The 7,113-nt window shown below is 36.6% G+C and overlaps 1 pseudogene; it reads left to right on the top strand.

The window, feature by feature from the left end:
• Nucleotides 1-5,799: 5,799 nt before the first annotated feature.
• Nucleotides 5,800-5,918, top strand: LOC120604070 (uncharacterized; annotated as a pseudogene).
• The last annotated feature ends 1,195 nt before the right edge of the window (nucleotides 5,919-7,113 follow it).

Below are 7,113 nucleotides of genomic sequence, written 5' to 3'. Positions count from 1 at the left end.
TTTACCTGCATTTATTTCATAAGCTTTATGTAGAGTTTCAGAGCCAGACATATTATAACATCTCAGATAAGTTTTTCTCTATTTGGTTGTCTGAAGCGAATTTGGTGCTTTCAGCTACTTCAGAAAACCTTCAATGGGTAGGGAGATGCTTCTAGCTGACCTTTCCTAATCCTTGATAATAATGAGAACTTTGTTGTAAATGTGAAATCAGGAGCAGAAATACATTAGTATACTGCCTGTGTTTTACCGTTTCTCTGTCTCAGCCTTGTTATTTTCAGAGGACACTCATTGAGCAACTTGTTTCTGAATTAAAGTATTGCTCAATCTGCTTGCTTTCTTAAGAAGAGTTACATTAAACCACTAAACTAGGTATCTATGCGATCCTGCTTTTGAACAAGTAAGGAATGATCTTAAGAAGTTAAGTCCGCGAAGATGAATCAACATGATGGATTTATTAATTAGTAAAAGCCATCCTCTGAAATTACCTAGCATTAATCACAATTCATGCAAAATATATCCAATTAGTCTGGAGATGTAGGTTTGACAAACTATCCTTTCTTCGGAGACCACAGTCAATTTTAATAACTTTGGCTGGATAAATCATTAATGCTCAGCCTGAAATTATGAGCAGTTGAGGAAATTCTGGCAAAGCTGAAAACTATGTGAAATGGAGACAGGAAGGCTGGGTGAAGCAGGAAACGAGATTCTGACAATTCTGGATATTCTAGTATCTGCTGCTACTTGCACTAAAGGAGTCAGTTGACTCTAATTGGATTCTTCTGAGTCAAAGGCTGGTGAAAACATACAGACCCAAATGGACAGGAAACCCCAGCAGCCAGAGCCCAAGCTTTCCTTAAGGATGGCTAATGCCTGTCCAGAGCCAAAGTAAACCAACCGGTTGATGGACAGGTGGGGCTGACCAGTCACCTGGAGTCTTGGATGTCCTCCTCTGCATGATCCAAATCCAATGCTTCCCGAATCATAGACATTCAAATAACTTAAAATCATGTCTCCCAATGGACCCATTTTACAGATGAGGAAACAGAATCCAGCACCATCAAGCAAAGACCCGAAAACAAGCTAATTGAAGCTTTTCTCAGCCTAAATTTACTTTTATTTAATAAAAGAGCTGCCATAAAATTATATGATTTTCAATTCTCAGCTGCTGTAGTTTTAGGATCTTGATTCCAGGTCTACTTTCTCGATAAGTTCACTGAGCCTAAGTATTTACGTGCATAAAAACATGTAAATATACATATAGATGTGAAAATATTATATACTTCGGTGAAAATTCTACAGGACCAAAGTTTTGAGGAGTCAAGTTTAAGTGATTTGTACATGACAGAATTTTAAAAACATATATTTAACGTGTTCATTTCCTGTTACTACATGTGGGTTTTTTGACCTACTGACTATATAAGAAAAAAAAAAAAGGGAAGCCGGATATTTCTGGAGATCTTAAATTCTCTATTTTTGAGATGAAATGAAAATGATTAGGAAATTATGGGAAAATAGTGGGTTTTGTTTTGTTTTTTTAAAATCCATCTCATTCTTTTATTGCAAAGATTGAACTTTCTCTAGATTTTTCTTAGAAAAGGAAAATTCTGCATCATGGGCCAACTCAAGTAATAAAACACAGTGAATTTTAATGAATTTGACTCCCAAAGAAAGCTCACTGCCGGTGGAGTGTGGTTCCTGAATAACCTTGTGAGCCAAGTAAGTAATCAATCAGAAAAGAAGCCAGGAATAAGATTCAGGATGCTTTTAAATAGAGGCAGAAAATGTCCATAGATAATGTTATTAGAGGAACTCTTCCTTCTTGCTACGCTCACCATTGCACAAAGTAAACTACAAAACCCATTTGAGTATTAATGAATTCTCAAGTACTTTGGATTATTAAAAGCGGGCAAGGAAGAGAAAGAGGGAGCGTCTTGTCATAGGAAAACGCTGTATGCACAGGCTCTGAGACACAAAGGAAGCTTCCATTTTTAGAAGCAGGGGTAATTTGGTAGACGACTCTTGGAAATGAGTTTACTGCTTCCTTAACTTTGAAACTCTCAACTCTTGATCACTCAACACGTAGCAGCCTTCAGTTCTGCCATTAACAAAGTTAAACCTGAGGCTGGGGCAGTCGAGTTGAACTATGTTTTCTCTGGTTTCCTTCTGAGCCTGAGTCCTCACTCAGCATCAGAAAGGAAAGCCTGTTTACCCAGCTAATTGTTTAAATCCCTCACGGTGAACAAAATACAGAGCTGGGAATACTATTACCTTTTAGAATGAATTCGTAGAGCCATTGAACGTAGCTGAACGTTTTTCTTTTGTTCTGGAGGCCTCTGGGGAAGTTGATAAAGCTATGATTTATCGTTTTGCAAGGGACATTCCACCAAAGCAGTTTGTTTAATTTTTAATTTTTTAAAAACAAGTAAAGGTCATAGAGACCAACTCCACGTTTAATCTAACTTCTCAAGGGTTGTTTTGAAAAGAGGAATATTGAAAGACACGTGGAGTCTTTTGTTTTGTCAAGAATACATCATTTAAAAAAAATTATTTTGTTTTATTATTTTTTCAAGTGTCCGACAATAGGGGATTATTTATTTTTTTTATTATGGCGACATTGGTTAACGAAATCCAGTAAGTTTCAGGTGTACAATTTAGCAGTAAGGTACGTATATATATATATATATACACACACACGTTGCATTGTGTAAAGATATATATATATATTGCATTGTGTAAAAAATAATTTTAACTATACCATAATATCGAAATGCATGCCAGTTGTTTTTAAAAAATCACTATGTAGGAAAAGGTTTAGGAAAAACATTTAGGATTTCATAAGGAACATCAGAAACTAATCAATGGGTATTATTATTGAACATGTTTAAAAGGACCAGTGTGATAAGTTTCCAGGTAAAAACACCGGAATCCTAAAACTGAATTCTCTGTTCTGGTCCACAACTTGCTATATGCCTGAGCTATATTTTTTTTAATTGAGTTTTTAGAAACCAGCTGAGGCTTCTACTTCCTTCAAGTGTGGGACAATCCTAGTTACTTCCTCCTAACCCTTCCCTCCCTTGGGCCCAGAGGCAAATACGTAAAAATTTCCCCTTTGATAGCTGATAAATGCTGATAGCACTGTGAGAACCACTGCTTTTTCCCAAAGCTGGGTAGGCTTTCTCTCAATTTTAATGTCTATTGTTCCCCTATTCCCCACCCCCCACCCCCACGCTAAAGCAAGTCTTTAGCTCCTAACCTTGGCTCGCTTTTGCAAACTTTTGCTTAAGGGCTAAAAAAATTTACCTCCTGCAAAATAAAAAGGGCATTTAAAAATTTTTAGTTTGCAGATACACATACCTAAATGCAGTGATAGCTCTTAAACTTCTCATTCCCAACTTAATCTTTAATTGAAAGTTCCAGAAAAGCAGTAAACCTGAAATGCTCTTTAAAAATAAAAATAAGAAGTAAAACCCTAAATGTTTTAAGGATATATGTCCAAATTACCCTATAAAGAGTTCTTGAAAAATAAAACAAACGAAACACCACAGTCAGAGATGAATTACAGGAGATCTAAATTGAGAATGTATGATGTTGGCATGAATGGTCATGATAACTGACAAAATTGAATTAGCCTCAGTGTGAGGCCTCACGGTTAAAGGAAAAGCCAGGAAAAAAAAAAAAAAAAAAAAGAAAAGAAATCTACCGTGTGAAGTGTTTAAATATCAGCTGCTGTGAAAGGGGTATAAAAATAAAACCCAAGAGATAGAAGAACTGTTTTCTGTGTGCAGTGGGAAAGTTTACCCAAATGACAAACTGTCACGTGGGGACGGCCCAACAACATTTGAAAGTTTATTTCCTTAGATCAAAAAGAACAGACAGAAGCCCAACATTTATATCTGTGCTGGTTGGTCATGCTCCCTTTTTCCTAGAGTAATTATATGCTACATCCATGAAGCAATGTGTCTAATACCTTAGAGCTGTGAGTACAAAGACGATGGGATCATATGACATCGCTATATTTAGAAAAGGGCTCTGTTTTCTGTTTTGCTCAACCTTACAATTTTCTGCCCTGAAGAAAGAGGAGTTTCAAATGTACATTGATCTTTCTCATATCGTGAATGAACTGAATTAGCACCTGTTTTCAACTGTCAAAATACATTTTTAAAAAAAGAGAGGGGGGGAGAGAAGCCTGCGTACTCCTAATTCGACATGGGAGGTATAATTTTTTTCCCTGCTTTTCTTTAAAAGGACATAACCTGAAAGGTACAGTAATAATATTTACCAAATTCTATAAAATGCTAAGGTATGTACTTAACTGAACAAAGAAACAATGTGAAATGGTGATATTATCAGAAGGCAATTTAGATGAAAGTCTTCTAAAATATATATATATGTATATGTATATATATATACACATATACACTACAAATCTTGGAAAACAACTAGCTCATGTAACTAAGCAAAGTGACTGTAAAAAATTAACTCTAAAAAATCAGGAAAATAATTTATTAGTTACAGGAATGTGTATTGACTCCCTTTCTTGTAAAATGTCTGAAAATAATAATGGTTTAGAAAATGGACAGTTTTTCAAGGTAAATGTCAGAGACTTCAATTGCCCACAACAAGCCCAATCCCTTTGAAAGGATGTTTGCTGTCTATAAATACTCTCTCTGTGGGGGTAATCCAAATATTTTCCTGAAGTCGGAATTGGACTGATTCAATCAGTGATTAAATTAGCAGATTATATCATGTTCAGTCAGAGATTTGTGTTTAAGCTCCCATATGTACAGAACTCATTTATTCATTTACGCAATGTTTATTAAAATTTATCTCCTAAAAATGATGACTACAAATTTACAGGTCAGGTGCTCAATATGTAAGTAGATTTTAACAGAATGTTAATTTGTTAAAATAATATAGAGCTCTAAAAACTTCCTAGGTTAACCCCAGCAGTATGGTATCAACAGTACTATTTTAATGAAAAAAATGTCTACCCAAGTCTCTCTTATTTGTGTATCATTATAGTTTTCCATCTGCGTTCCTCCAGGGCATGTGTGGTTGTTTTACATAATTCCTATTGCTGTTTATGAGCAGAGACTTTTATTATAGCTTTAACTAATATTTTATTTCTTATTCATTCATTCTTTTTTTTTTTTTTTAATTTAACAATCATCGTTATACAAGACTGGTCTAGATGCCCAGGGGTTCTAGAATTTTGATTTTATAAACTAGTCAAAATTTCCAAAAATGGTTTTGTATTTAAATACTCAGTTGTTTGGAAATAGGTCATTTTTAATATATACATTTGTGTTTCAATGTCATGGAATTGGGGTAACCTAGTACTATATTGATTCTAAGGTACGCTTTAGTTTTTACATTTTTTAACACAACTGAAATTAGGATGCATTTTGCAATCGATGGCATCTTGCAATTATACTTGAAAGCATTTCTCTCTTTCTTAATAGTCCATAAAACAATGGAGCATCTTGTAAACGGTGATGTTCTGGGTTTGACAAAATTCAGTAACCAGCCCCTTTAGTTTTCCGAATTATTTGGATGTGATTGCTTAAGTATTTCTTCCATGATGGACTTCAAAAGGATTCTTAACATCGATGGAAATAATAAGATAATAATAACTACCATTTATTGAGCTTTTCCTGTGTGTGAGCAATTGTGCAAGTTCCCCAGCATTTAATCCTGAAAGTTGATACTATTGCCCCATTTTGTAAATGGAGAAACGAATGACTCACCTCACTCGCGTCACCCTAATCTCAATCCTGTATTTATTTAAAAGTTTGGTATGTCTACGGCCATGCCACCCTGAACAAGCCCGATCCCGTCTGATCTCAAAAGCTAAGCAGTTTTGGGCCTGGTTAGTACTTGGATGGGAGACCACCTAGAAAGACCAGGTGCTGTAGGCATGAAAAATAAACAACAAGGGATTGTAAATTGACAAGGTCCTTGCAATCTATGAGGTCAACCAAGGGTTGCCTCGCTTAAAAAATAAATAAATAAATAAAAGTCTGATATTTTGTTTATTGTAGATTTTTTTTTTTGGCATTAATTTGATTTTCTAAAACATCGTCTTAAAATGATTTTCATCTCAATCACTGAGTTTCGGGGCTGCTGAGATTTTGTGCCTGAGGCCAGTGCCTCACTGGCCTCACCCTAGTACCTGCCCTGGGGCAAACACCAAAATTCAGACGCAGTGAGTCTGACATTAGACGCTGTGCTCTTAATGGCACCCTGTGTCCCTCATGGCATTTGTCACAATTAGTAATAATGAACTCCTTTGTCCTCTTGATCATTGTCAGTTTCCCTCTAGTGAAATATAAGCTCCAGAAAAGCAGAGAAAATGTTCATCTCACTCATCATTGTACCACCATCCAATATATTATATTATATTGGAACAGAAGCATCTTACACTTCCTTTCAGCAAATAGTCCCGAACGCATGCTACCTGTCGGGTGTTGTTTTAACGCTGGCCACACAGCAATGAGCTGGTTTCTGTCTTCACCGATTACTGTCTTCGCATAAACAAGTAAAAAAATTAAATAAGACGAGGTCATGTTGGTTGAATTGAGCATTATTAACACCGTTTTCTGCTCTAATTGAAGAAAAAAAATAGTTAATGCAAAACAACTGGCTAGTTCCCAAACTTCCTTATATTTGGCTTTTGAAGTATTTTAGGCGAAGAGTTTGGGTTTTCTTTGTTTCTTTTTGTCTTATAGCAATAGTAAAAATGGATGTAAAGACGCAGTAACCGACAGCAAGATGGGGCAGCCCGCGAGGGATCTACAGGAGGCCAGGGGAAGTCAGACTGCCATGCCAATCACAGTGCCACGCCAAGTGCCTTGTGGAGAAGCCACAAAGCACTTAAGTCTCATGGGAATCCTTGAGTGTTGCCTCTGGTTAAGTTCCGCTTGGAAGTTAACATTCCTCGCTGGGAAACAAAATGCCCATTGAGTGTGCTTAGGACTGCCCATGCGGGGTACTGGGGTGGGACAGGGTGGGTCTCGCGACTCCGCATCGAGCTGATGCTCGGCTGGGGTGGTGAGCGGCTGACATTCCTCCCGTTCCTTTCCTGCCCTTTCCCCCTCTGCCTCCACCTTATCA

The sequence above is a fragment of the Pteropus medius genome, unplaced genomic scaffold (assembly GCF_902729225.1).
Source record: "Pteropus medius unplaced genomic scaffold, Ma_sr-lr_union100, whole genome shotgun sequence".
NCBI classification, from domain to species: Eukaryota; Metazoa; Chordata; class Mammalia; order Chiroptera; family Pteropodidae; genus Pteropus; species Pteropus medius.
Note: the sequence above shows the minus strand (reverse complement) of the source record. Positions and strands in the feature narration are given on the sequence as shown.